This window comes from Eumetopias jubatus, unplaced genomic scaffold (assembly GCF_037043125.1).
Source record: "Eumetopias jubatus isolate StellerSeaLion01/CBP00866 unplaced genomic scaffold, mEumJub1_p1.0 scaffold_11, whole genome shotgun sequence".
NCBI lineage: Eukaryota > Metazoa > Chordata > Mammalia > Carnivora > Otariidae > Eumetopias > Eumetopias jubatus.
Genome location: NW_028274817.1, coordinates 14,953,288 through 14,967,162, shown reverse-complemented (window position 1 = coordinate 14,967,162; position 13,875 = coordinate 14,953,288). Strand labels below are relative to the sequence as shown.

General features: G+C 53.1%; 1 protein-coding gene across 1 annotated transcript in view; it reads left to right on the top strand.

Moving 5' to 3' along the window:
- The window catches only part of ZNF75D (zinc finger protein 75D), a 55,412-nt gene extending 54,695 nt beyond the window's left edge, over positions 1-717 (top strand). Inside the window, exon 7 of the transcript XR_015769421.1 lies at positions 280-717. The gene's annotated coding sequence lies outside the window, so the exon portion shown is untranslated. The remainder of the gene's footprint in view (positions 1-279) is intronic.
- The last annotated feature ends 13,158 nt before the right edge of the window (positions 718-13,875 follow it).

Sequence of the window (13,875 nt, the reverse complement as noted above, 5' to 3'; positions counted from 1 at the left end):
TGCTCTCTCTCTCTCCGTTAAATAAATAAAATTAAAAAAAATAATAAAAAGAACTGAAATCAGGATTCCGAAGAAATATTAGCACCCCAATATTCATAGCAGCACTATTCTCAATAGGCAAGATGTGTGCCCCAGATGGTGACCCAGAGCAACATCCTCTGACTACTCTGGACAATGTGTGTGGTGGGGAGGTGGCAGGGGGGAGAAGCCCTGGGGCCCACTGGATCAGCTGGGTTTACTCAACTTTTTCAGGCTTCCTCTGTTGTGCTCTTTCCAAAGCCATCTGGAGCACCAGCGAATCATGGAGAAAGGACGCTCTGAAGTCCATCCCAGCATACCCATCCCGAGCATCAAGAGGAAGGCAGATGCATACTTAAAACCCACCCTGGCCTGGAAAACGTGCTGAGCTTTTTACTTGGTAGGCAACTAGGAAGCCACAGAAATGATCTGGATCTGTCAAACTGGCTGTGGATGCTGACACGAGCCACACCAGGGTGGAGATGGCCCTTGCCAAAAAGTCACATAACGTACCTGCTTAGGCCTGTGCGCAATTTTGGAAAGTGCAAACAAACAGGTTTAGAATAACAATAGCCTTGCGTCCACTGTTAAAATAAAAGCTGCATTTTCACTCCTATGGTTTGATTCGTTTTTATGACCAAGCAGCTTTCTTGGGTTAGTTACGCGGGACAGGGGATTCCATGCATGGTAATGTGGAATGCGGCAGCTCGCACAGCCTGGGAGGTGGTGAGATCTCACGGCAGGTCACATCTCGTCCACCTTTAACCTGAAACAAAAGCCAGGGACCGGTGATGTAGATAGAAGTGGGTCTCTCGGGGAACGGAGAGTCCTGTCCCTAGGCATTTGAGCAGACACCGGCTGTGTCCCCCTGGAAAACCTAGTTGCTACCCTGGTGAAAGACATTGTTTAAGAACAGGGTTCGAGCCCTAGGGAAATTGAGGATACCCATATTTTTCATTCTGAGGCTCATGAGAATATCATTTAGAGCACACAGCATTTTAATATGGGAAGGTTACTTTGTAACAGCACTCCAACCCATCTTAAGGGTGAACTTGCTTTTTTTTTTTAAGATTTTATTTATTTGACAGAGAGACACAGCGAAAGAGGGAACACAAGCAGGGGGAGTGGGAGAGGGAGAAGCAGGCTCCCTGGGAGCTTGATGTGGGCCTCGATCCCAGGACCCTGGGATCATGACCTGAGCGGAAGGCAGACGCTTAACGACTGAGCCACCCAGGCGCCCAAGGGTGAACTTGCTTTAAGCTTAGGTGTTCCTTGCTTACTGACCTAAGTCTCTTGGACTGTAGTGGAACTAACCTACTTTCCTTGAGATTTGCAGCCCACTGGCCTTGAGGAGTGAAGGACTAGATTTTCCCAGAAGATAAGGCCTGACTGCTTTGGAAAACAGCCCCCACTGATGTCAGCAAGTCTGTCCAAGGACAGGTCAATATAGGACTAACCACCAGGGCACCTGCTTCTCCTGTGCACAGCCCCCCCACCTTTCCCAAGCCTTCCCGTTTAAAACCCCCAGGCTCCCGCTGCATGGGGAAGATGGTCTTTGAGACCTCTGCCCACCATCCTCCCAGGCTGCTGACCTCCTGAATAAAGCAACCTTTCCTTTCCCACTATTACTTCTTTCTTTTCTTTTTTTTTTTTTTTAAAGATTTTATTTATTTATTTGACAGAGAGAGACACAGCGAGAGAGGGAACACAAGCAGGGGGAGCGGGAGAGGGAGAAGCAGGCTTCCCGCGGAGCAGGGAGCCCGATGTGGGGCTCGATCCCAGGACCCTGGGATCATGACCTGAGCCGAAGGCAGACGCTTAACGACTGAGCCACCCAGGCGCCCCTATTACTTCTTTCTTGAGTATTCCTTTTTCACTGGCGAGGAGCTGAACCTGAGTTGGGAACCGGTTCTCTGTCTGGTACCAATACCCTCCAAGCCTCCTGAAGGTAATGGCTCTTCTCACTGCCCCCCGAGGTGTGCATGGCCGGGCCCCTCAGCGGGGTGGGGTAAAGCCGGGCGGGCGGCGGCTGCGGACACTGTGCCGGACTGAAGGCCCCAGCCCGTCTCAGCAGGACTGGGGTGCCGGCTCCCGGGACAGAGCCCCCCCTCCCTCCCCGGGAGGCTGAGGGGGGCGACAGGCCCTCGGGGAAGTGGGCACGCGAGTGAGGACGTGGGGCGTGGAGAAGCGGGCCGAGGACGAGGGGAGGCGCTGTGGGGGGGTGGGGGGGCACGACCAGGGGACCCGAGCGAGGGTGGAGCCGGGGGAGCAGCGCCGCGGCGGACACGCGTGTGCCGGGCGGTGGGGCCGCGGCCTGTCCCTGCGCCCCCTGCCGGGCGGGGACGGTCCTCCACCATCCCCCCCCCCCTCCTCCCCGCCCCTCCGGCCGCCGGTGAAGCGGGACCGCTGCAGCCCTCCACGTCCGGTCACCTCCTCCCCGGGCCTGTCCCCTCGCCGCGCGCGGTCTGACTCGGCCTCCGGGGTCCCCGGCGGGGCGGCTTCGCGCACCGGGTTGCCGCGCCGCTCACAGCCAACGGAGGCGCGACGGGCCGCGACGCTCGGGACGAGTCCCACTGCCATCCCCTCGAGCGACGGGAAGCGCGGCGCAGAGGGCTGTGGCAATGTACCTTGTGGTGCCGGGCAGCGCGGGCGCCCACGTGAGCGCAGGGTCCCCGACCCGGCGCAGCAGGGGGCTCTCGGGACGCCCCAGAGCGGCCGGCACCGCCTACCGCGCATCTCCCTGGGGCGCCTGGTGTCCATTGATGCAAAAATGGTAAAATTGTTGATGAAGCACAGTTTATCTATTTGTTTTCTTTAGTCAGTTGTGCTTTGGGAATTGTAGGTAAGAAACCAGGGCCAAATCCAAGGTCGTGAAAATTCACCTCTATGTTTTTTTCTAGGAGATTTATAGTTTTAGGACCTACATTTAGGTCTTTTGATCCATTCTAAGTTTTGTATGGTAAGAGTCCTTTTTTATCCCTTGCATGTGCTTACCCAGCTGTCCCAGGATTATTTGTGAAGAAGATTTTCCTTTCTTCACTGAATTGTCTTGGTGTCTTTGGCAAAAATCAGTTGCTTATTCTAATAGCCCACATATATAATGAACTCTTACAACTGAATAACAAAAATCAAAACCCCAACTTAGAAATTGGCAAAGGACTTGTATAGAGATTTCTCCAAGAAGATATACAAATGGCCAACAAGCACATGAAAAGATGCTCAACGTCATTAGTTACTGGGGAAATGCAAATCCAGTCCACAATAAGGTATCACTTCACACTCACTAGGCTAGCCAAAAAACAAGACAAAACAGAAATTAACATGTGCTGGAGAGAATATGGAGAAACGGGAACCCTCATACGTTATAGGACTGTAAAATAGTGCAGACACTTTGCAAAACCGTCCAGCACTTCCTCAGATAAGAAACACAGAATTACCAATGGCCTAGCATATACCCAAGAGAAATGAAATCATGTCTACACCGACACTCGCAGGCAAATGGAAATTTTACCTTTATTCAGAATAGCCCAACAGAAGAAACAGCCCGTATGTCCAACAAAAGATTATTGGATAAACAAATTGTATATCCACACAATGGAATATTATTTGGCCATGCAAGGGAATGATGTAGTGATCCATGCTACAACATGGATGAACCTCGAAAACATTGTGCTAAGTGAAATAAGCCAGAAAAAAGGCCACATTTTATAGGATTCCGTTCATAGAATAGCGAAATCTATAAAATATCCTTGTCTTGTTTCTGATCATGGGGGTAAAGCATTTATCCTTTCACCATTAAGCTGTGGGGTTTTCACAGATACTCTTTACGAGGGTGAGGAATAAATTGAGGATATTAATGTTCACTGGAAGATTTATCAGGTTTCTTTTTGGTGTAGTCCGAATATTTTTCATCAGCAACAAGTGTGTGACACTGTTGAACTTAACTAAGCCGTACTCTGCACACCTACTGTTTATCACCGTCCGGCAGCTGGTAACCTTACGCCTTTTCTCTTGCGGAAGAAATGCATGTAATCCATTCCTAGTAAGAAGTAATATTATCAGAAAGAAATGAGACTTCCTTCGGCAGTGAATTTTTATTAAAAGTGCTGGCAAGCTAGTTTGAAGGCTAAAATATGTTTCAAAATACATGCACCCCCCCCCCCCCCCCGCATTCAGCTGCTCTTGCTATTCTTGAGCTCCTGACTTTCAGAGTTAGGAATTCTTCTATTGCTAAGAAATTTGCTAGTAGGTTTCCCTGTAATATATGTTAAGACTTAGTTATTTCAAAGGCTTGTGAAATGTTTGGAGAAGTTGTAACTCTTAAACCAGCAGGGGTGATTTTGGGCATTCTAAAATTGTGTGTGTTGATACAGTTTTCGACAGTAATCTTGATTTTTTTAGAAAGATTTTATTTATTTTAATCATTTATTTGAGAGAGAGAGGTCAGGCGGGTGCACGCTTAGGGGGGAGGGCAGAGGAAGAGGGACAAGCGGACTCCCCACTGAGCAGGGAGCCCAACCCTGGGTGGGGCTTGATCCCGGGAATCCTGGATCATACCTGAGCCCAAAGCAGCGGGTTAACCAATTGAGCCACCCAGGCGCCCCTAACCTCAAATTTCTGATTATGATGTTTGGATCCATGCATTCCTTAATTGCTGCAGTAAAAATTTTTAGATAAAGCGACTTCTTGAAAAAAATCAAATAATTCAGTGATTTTTGTTGTTATAAAACTTCTTTCACCTCACGCCTTAGGTCTGGTCCTAGGGCTTTGTTTCCATTGTTATATAAATGTGGTCCTGATTGATTCTCTACCCGGGAGCCTCCTGCTAGCCTCTCTGGGTACCTGAGCCAGGAGGAGGCGTGGCTCTGGCACAGGGTCAGTCCCTGTGTCACAGACACTGTGTTGTCTCCACTGGGTCTTAGGGGCCAGGGATCTTTATTGTCCCCGGCATGGACCTCACTTTTAGATAAAACCAGTTGAACTCTGTTCCGGATTCTTTTGCAGGAATATTAGAGCATGCAAGTAAAAAAAAAAAAAGTGTATAATATGTGATGTAAAAGTAGGAATATAAAAAACTTAGCTGTCCCTTCTCGTGACCTCACGGGACCCTGGAGGGAGGGGCTTGGACCTGCTGCTTGAAATACCACCTGGAGAGAATGGGAGGTCATCAATCCTGACTTCCCTGGGCAGGTGATTCCCTGAAGGTCCTGCCAGTGTTACCTCATACTGACTCTAGGGGCAGGGACTTAGAAGGAAGGAGATGGGCCAGCTTTATCTGCCCCGCCGTGGGCACACACGCACGTATGCACCAGGCTCTGCGCTGAGTGTTTTATATTTCATTTTATTTTGTGTTTATTTTTTTTTATGCCGGGTGTTTTACTTGTGATGTTCCGTGTAGCACCATCTCACGCAAGCAGCAGACAGCAGCTCCGCCTGGGCCGATTGCCAGTAGGGGCGCAAGACTGGGGGCTGGGCAAGGGCTCCCCTTGGGGTGCCTTTCTAGTGCCCCTCGAGTGTCTGGGGCTGCTCACTCTTCTAGGCTCCATGTGCAATGCCTCAAGGAAGAGGAACAGCGCTTTGATGACCCGGGCAGATCCTCCTGGGGGAGGTTACAATGTGTGGGTGGGTGACACCCTGAAACCCGGGTTTAATAGGATAAAAAAGAGCCTAATTCTTATGCGTCGATATAAAATAGAACTGCATGTGCCTGGGAAACTCCAGAGGGAGAGGGAAAAAAAAAAAAGATGGGTAGCCAGAAAGGGATCTGGGGTCCAGAGGAAGATGAAGTGAAGAATGCACACCCCAAGCGGCGGGTGCCGAGCCACGAGCAGCAGCAAACCCTGCCTCCGCCGGCCACAGACAGACTTCAGACGAGCCCCGGGCCGGGAAGTGGGGGTCCGGACTCCTGTCTGTCTCTGGCGCTCCCCGAAGGGCCTGGGCTCGACTTGGGGCAGCACAGCGGCTGAAGAGTGACGTGGAGACAGTGGAGACCATCCCGGGCAAAGGAAACAGGGGCTGTGACCCCTTTGCAGAATTAGTGGCGATGTTTTCACAGCTGTGACTCACTTCCTGTACTTGATGTATGCAAGCAAATGGAAGGGTTATTCCTTCCTCCTTGTGCTTCGATGCACTTCTGATCGTAAGGTACGTGGGTCTTGTTTTATGGGGTTCCCTCCCCGCCTTCTTTTGCATCCCTAGGTGAGCATGAACCATGATTTTTCTTAAGACTTTTCCCGGCTGTTTCTCATGAGGATTCTGCTACATACAGAAAAGCTGGAAACATTGGGCAATGCACATTGTATACCCGCCACCCAAAATCCAACGATTAGCTTTTTGTCATATTCTAGGGCATTGTTTTACCCTTCTGCGTAATAGTTCATCACGCTGCCGCATCGTACCCTATTTAGACAATCTCCTAATTTGGACATAGTCCTCGGTTCCCGATTTCCAAAATGATAAGTAATGCTTGATGAAAATCCCTGAGCACACAGACCCTCCTTCCCAAATGACAGGACAGCTGGTAAGCTGGAACACTGAGCCAGTTCTCCTGAAATTTTTGTCATTAGAGGAGGGTCTAAAGATATTAATGGAGAATATATAAGAGAATTAAAAAAAAAAGTACCTTGAAATTTTGAGGAGTCAAAAACTTAGAGGGAGGGGCGCCTGGGTGGCTCAGTCGTTAAGTGTCTGCCTTTGGCTCGGGTTGTGATCCCAGGGTCCCGGGATCGAGCCCCGCGTCGGGCTCCCTGCTCCGCGGGAAGCCTGCTTCTCCCTCTGCCACTCCCCCTGCTTGTGTTCCCTCTCTCGCTGTGTCTCTCTCTGTCAAATAAATAAATAAAATCTAAAAACAAACAAACGAACAACTTAGGGGGCGCCTGGGTGGCTCATTCGGTTAAGTGTCTGCCTTCGGCTCAGGTCGTGACCTCTGGGTCCTGGGATGGAGCCCCGCGTCGGGCTCCCTGCTCAGCGGGGAGCCCGCTTCTGCACTCCCCCTGCTTGTGCTCTCTTGTTCTCTCTCTGTCAAAGAAATAAATAAAATCAGAGGGAGGCAAAGGGAGAAGCAGGCTCCCTGCTGAGCAAACAGGCTGACACAGGACTCAATCCCAGAACCCTGGGATCATGACCTGAGCTCAAGGCAGACGCTTAACCGACTGAGCCACCCAGGTGCCCAATAAATAAAATCTTAAAAAAACAAAACAAAAACGACTTAGAGCAGGCACAGTATCGGAGATGGATTCTGTGTGTGTGTGTGTGGAGTGCTGTCACTGGATTCCACTCCTTCCACCTGCCATAGGGCGTCCACTATGGTGCAGCCTCCCTTACTTAAGCTCTTCCAGCTGAGGCTTGACTCCAGGGCTACTGTGCCATGTGGCCCATGTTGAGCTGCTCCCACACAAGGCAACATGAGATCAAGGGAGGCCTCTTAGCAGAGCCATGGAATAGAGTGCTAACCTTAAAGATAAAAACTGCCGGTTATTTTACCAGCAAAAGTTGGGTTTATTTGGGAATAGCAGAAAACTGCAATCCAGGGCAAACAAGCTGTGGTAAAGCCATAGGCGGGTCTGGGGAACAAAGGAGAGGTAGGCTTTTTTTTTAAGATTTTTTTTTTTTATTTGTCAGAGAGACAGAGAGCAGGACAGGCAGAGGGAAAAGCGGGCCCCCTGCTGAGCAAGGAGCCCGATGCAGGACTGGATCCCAGGAGCCTAGGATCATGACCTGGGCCGAAGGCAGACGCTTAACCGAATGAGACGTGCAGGCGTCCCGAGAGGTAGGCTTTTTTAAGGAGAAAAGGGGAAAATTGGGAAGGCTGTTATAAACTCTAAGTCCACTGGAGTAAACTGGGGGTTCCGAGGATGATGCCTGAGCTGTTGTGGGGTGGGGGAATAAGGAGAGTATCTCTTCCTCTGGCTGCAATAGTAGAGTGGTATCCACGTGCAAGTTCAAGTCCATGTATGGTCAAGTCCGGCTGTTCTTGTTAGGTTTGCAATTGACCGAGAGTCGTAGGGGCTGAGAGGTCCCCCTGCCAAAGCCTCCTGACTCCGTTTTAGTGAGGTTTCCCATTACCCATTTTCACAAAAGGGGCAAATATGGACTTGCTGAGACCAGGGTTCATGGCGGAGAAGGGGAGCAGGGCCACATCTGAGATGTTGGCGGGAGGAAAATGTGGAGGGGGGCGTGAGACATGTCAATGATCTCGAGGAAAAGAACCCTCTGCAGGTGGCAGGAGAAGCCCCTAGGAGAGGAGCACGCAGCAAGGAGGAAGGGCACTGGGTGGGGGGAACACAGTAGCATCTTCCATACCACCTGGTTCCACCATCCTGTCTCCCGTGGCCCCCTGGGGGGGGGCGGAGAAGTCAGAGGACAGATAACGATGAAGGTGAGAGAAATCCCAATGACAACAGCATCCCTACTCTGTAGCATCCTGTGGATTAGTACCACATGGAATGCCTTCCGCCAAACCTGGCCCTTGCTCCTTAGGGCTACATACTCTAAAGAGGAGGCAACTGGGGGTGAATAATATCTGAAATGATGGGGACACAGGGAAGGAATAACAGCTCTCTTCCCCGCTAGCTTGCAGTGCTCCAAGCCTCCCATCATCCGGCTGGCCCTCCAGCAGCCTCGAAAAGGACTCTATTCCCCACCATGTCCAAGGCTCCCCTCCTGACACAGAGATACCTTGTAACTGGGGCATGAGCAAAGGACATGCCAACACAGCAAGCACCCAGCCCGGGAAGCGCTCTCCTTTTCAACCTAGCCTGAGATTCCCCACTCCCAGACAGGCCCCCTGAAACCAAGGGACACCAGCAAGGGGGAATCCCACCACAACGGAGAGCCTGCCCAGCAACCCTCTCCTTCACCCCTGGGCCTCAAAATGCCCACCCTGAGACTCTCTGAGGGCGGGAGGCACCAGCACGGGGAATCGGGCCCCAACAAGGGCTTAGGGCTTGGCCCAGAATGTTCCCCACCTTCCACTGGCAGAGGGCATCCTGCCTCCCAAACCTCCAACACTGGACACATTGCTTTTTCTGAAGGCAGTGGGATCCCATCCCCCACCGAGAATCATGACGTAGGCTGGCCTGGATAGGTTTCTTCTATTTCCTCAAGCGAGATTCACAGGCACATGTGGAAGTCCCAGCAGCAGCATAAACCAAGCATACCAAAAGAGCACCACATAGTGGCACCTGGCTGGATCAGACAGCGAAGCATACAACTCTTCATCCCTGGGTCACGATTCGAGCCCCATACTGGGCGAAGAGATTACTTAAAAAAAAAAAAAAAAAAAAAGCACCACAGAGGCTCTGACAATCATCTTGTCCTTACAACCACAGCCCACAAGAGTAGCCCAGGACCCGCAGGCCAAACCATACAGGAGGACTGCTTGCTAAAATACAAAGTTTAAATAGAACCCAATGGCTCCCAACATAATACCCAAAATGTCCAGGACACAATGGAAAATCATCCTTCATACAAAGAACCAGGAAATTCTCAACCTGAAAGAGAAAGGACAATCAAGTGCCTCTAACTCCAAAATTAACGAGATGTCAGAATTATCTGCTAAAGCATCGATCATAAAAATAACAATTATGGGCGCCTGGGTGGCTCAGTCGTTATGCTTCTGCCTTTGGCTCAGGTCATGCTCCCAGGGTCTTGGGATGGAGCCTCACATCGGGCTCCCTGCTGGGCAGGAAGCCTGCTTCTCCCTCTCCCACTCCCCCTGCTTGTGTTCCCTCTCTCCCATGTCTCTGTCAAGTAAATAAATAAAATCTTTTTTGAAAAATTGCAATTACATGTTCATACCAGATTCTTTGTAATAGGCAACGGCTAGAAACAACCCAGAGGTCCTTCACTGGGTGACTGTTTCAACAAACTGCTGTATATCTATACAGGCATAAAAAGAAACAAATATCGTTACACAGAATGCCTTGGAAAAATCTCCAGGGAATTATGCTGAGTGGGGGCGGGGAAGACATTCTCAAAAGGTTACAGATGATGGGATTCCAATTATAAAACATTCTTGAATTGACAAAACTATATAAAGGGAGAACAGACTGGGGCACCTGGGTGGCTCAGTTGGTTGAGTGCCCAACCCTTGATATCAGCTCAGGTCTTGATCTTAGGGTCGTGGGGTCAGGCCCTGCACTGGGCTCCTGGGCATGGAGCCTACTTAAAAAAAAAAAAAACAAAAAACGGGGGGAAACAGAAAAGTGGTTGTCAGGGGCCAGAGATCAGGGACTGGGTAAAAGAGTTGGATGGGCAGGAGGAGGCGGGGTTGGGTTTGAGCCTCTAAGAGCAACAGGAGGGATTCCTGCAGGGATGAACTGTTCTCTATGCAGACTGTATTCATGTCAATACCCTGGATTGTAGTATAGTTTGTGCAAGATGTCAGCATTGGTGAAACTACCTAAAGGGTACAGGATACCCGTCCATTTTTTCAATTGCATGTCAATCTATAATAATGTCAAAATTAAAAGTTTAATTTAAAAGAGGGACACTACTAAGAAATTCCTCCTCCTCCAGAAAAACCCAGACCACTCTTTCTGAGGTCCTTCCGGAAACTGACTTCAGAAACTCCCTCTCGTTAGCGGCTATGTTCTAGGGGCCGGTGTCAGTGAGGCCATTCCACAGCCCTTCTCCCCTCCCACCCGCCCATTCTGTTCCTCACCTGTATCCTTTACTGCTGTGGGTTCTTCTGGGCTGAGGCCCCATGGCTAATGCGGCCGGGGCTTCCCTGAGTGTCACCGGGCTCCAGCTTGAAGCTCAGCGACTTGCATGCTGTCTCCTGAAGCAAAGGCTGCTTTAAAAGCATTTTTGTTCTCAGCCCATTGTTTCTGACCTAAAAGCCACCCTGCCATCACTTATCATCATAAAAGGGCCCAACAAGGCAAGGGAAATTATTACAAGGATCTGAAGACAGAGTCCACAGAAGACCATGGCCAGTCACTCTGGACACAACAAGAGAAAAAGAATGTTTTAAACTATAGGGGTTTCAGTGAAAATGTGTGTATGTGACTGTACGGGGGGGGGGCGCGGGAGGGGGTCCTCGTTCCCCGTGCACAGATGGCCTGAAGTTCTGCACTCCCTCTTTCCCTCCCCCCCTTTTCCGGTGGCTCCCTTGCCTCACTGCTAGGTCGGCTAACCTGGGGGGGCCTGGGGAGCGTGACCTCAGAGCCTCAAGGCCAAACTGTTTCTCTGACCTCACCAGTAACTGAGACCCAGCTCCGCGGACGAGGCCGGACCGTCGAGCCAGACAGAACCACAGCGAAGCGCTGCGTTTGTTTGGAGACGGGTCTCCCTGTGTGGCCCAGGCTGCAGGCACGGGCTCTGCACGGGCACGAGCCCACTGCCGGGCCCCACGCCAATCTGGACCCGCTCCGTTTCCGACCCGGGCGGGCCCACCCCTCCTTGGGCACCCTGGCAGTCTCCCGCTTCTGGGAGCTTCGCCAGAGGGACGGCGAACTTGCGAACGTAGCCCGCACACCGACCGGCACAGCGCCCGCCGGCCCACGCCACCCTGCCGCCTCGGCCTCGCGAGTCGCGGCGACTCCGGGCGCGGCCACTACGCCAGGCCAGCCGAGTCTCAAGCACCAGCTACGACGCACCAGCAGTGTCGTCACACGTACACGCTGCTCCCCTCTTCGTCCTCAAAACCACCCCAGGAGCCTTTGAGCCACGGCGAGGGACAGTCCCCAGGGGGGACAGTAAGCTACCCAAAGTCCCACCGTTAGTGGGCAGCGAGCAGAGCCAGGCTCGGAGCCCCTTGGCTCCAGGGCGAGCGCACCCTGACGCCGGCAGCAGCAACACCGCCTCCCGCTGGGCACAGGCGCTCTTGCCGCTCACTCTGCGCCCGCGGAAAATCTGCAGGGTCCACGTTCCAGACCAACCTACAAAAAGTCACTTGCCCAAGTAAGGTCTACTCAGGGCGATGCAGAAAATCCGAACCGGGAGTAAGAGTCCGCGGTGTCTCCGTCTTCCGGACCAACCCAAACCAGACCAGAAACGCCCGCTCTCGCTGTCTCTCTGCCCGCTTCCCTCATCCCGCAAGCTCTCCGCGTAGACGCCGCAAGAGGCACGGCTTCTTCGCAGCTCTGCGGAAGCAGCTTCTGCAGCGGGCTGTGGATGTCCTGCGACGGGAGGGCCAGGAACCGCTCGGACACCAACAGCTCAAGGACCTGCTCCAGGGTGCGCACCTCAGGCCGAAGCCACCGAGCGGTGGCAAAGCTCCGGGAGCCGCCTGACGGTTTCCCGGGGCCCAGCGGCAAAAGCCCCAAGAGCAGGCGGGAGGCCACCAGGCTGCGCCCGGAGGTGGGGAGGCGGGCCAGCTCCTGGCGGCAGGCGCAGTAGCTCCTGGGGTGTCTCATCAGGAGCCTTTTCGCTCCTGGGAGCCTGGGCCGGACGCCAGGATCAGGTTTCCTAGATCTCTTGACCCTGAAGGCAGCTGGGACCGCCGTCGAAGGCGCCAGGCGCCCCGGGCTTCAATAAACAGCAGGATCAGCGTGCCCTGGGTTCCCCGTCCCAGCGCAGCAGCCCAACCCCAGCCCGGGGGGGGAGCTGTCTCCAGCGCCGTGACCTCTGTGCGTTCGGGGCGGTGGGGCGCCTGCCCCTCGACCCGCTTCCGCCCGGGGTTGGGAGGCACAACCGCAGGCTGCTGTCTCCTCTCTGTCCGGGGCCCACGCAGGACTAGGTCCTGCTCCCACCAGGGAAGTCCCCGCACTAAAGTCTGGTGTCCCAACACCAACGGCACCAGCTGGGGACCAATGTGAGGACGACGTCTCCCCGGTGACAGCATCGTCTCTGGCCTCGCGCCAACTCACCAGGGAGGGAAAATGTGACCCCAGCGGCGGGGCCACTTGGAGGACAAGAGGCGGGCCGCCGGGGGAACCCGAACACCCACGAGCCCGCTGGTGGTGGCCGCGGGCGGAGAGGAGCGCACGGGGTGGCGCGAGGTCGAAGCTCGGGTCTTCAAGAAGGAAACTAGAAAGGTAGCTCAAGGCCAGTGTGACCCGCGAGAAGAAGAGTAGAGTCCTAAGCCCAGGAAAACTGATTAAAATGCGAGTTCTCAGGCCGCCCGGGTGGCTCAGTCGGTTAAGCCTCTGCCTTGGGCTGTGGTCGTGGTCCCGAGGTCCCGGGATTGAGTCCCGAGAGGGGCTCCCTGCTCGGTAGGTAGTCGGCTTCTCCCTTTCTTTCTGCCCGTCCCTTGTGTTCTCTCTCAAAGAAATAAATACAATAAAATGCTAATTATCGGGGGTGTTGCGGGGGTTCTGCTTGGCTAAGGTCATAATCCCAGCGTCCTGGCTTGGAGCCCCTTGGGGCTACCCTGGTGAGTGTCTGCTTCTCCCTCTCCTTCTGCCCCTCCCGCCCCAACCCCACCCCCGCTTGTGCTTGTGCTTTCCCGCTCTTATAAATAAAATCTTAAAAAAAACAAAAACAAAATGCGCATTCTCCACGTCATGCGAGATGCGGTGCGTCAGGGTATCGGGACGGGGCCCAGAAATCTCAAGTTTTACCAGGGCCTCCCAAGAAATTCTTCCTGCACTGAGTGGCTGGAGAATCAGTAATCCAGGAATAAAAGAGTTAAAGGAGGCCCCACCACTCGGGTTACTCTGGGGCGGATGGAATAGAAGCCCTTGCTGGGATCAGGAACCCGGGACGTTCCACCCAACCCCCTGGGCTCTGGAAGCGCTTAAGACCGGAAACAGGAACGCTTCCAAGGCGGCAGGAGGCCCCTAGGAGGCCAAGGAAGTGGCCGTCCCTCCCACGTCAGCATGCTCTCGGGCCCAGACGGCGGGGCGCGTGCTTCCGGGCCTGCCGGGAAATGTAGTCCTCAGGGCTGCCGCGCGCCTGCGTCCTGCGCGCCTG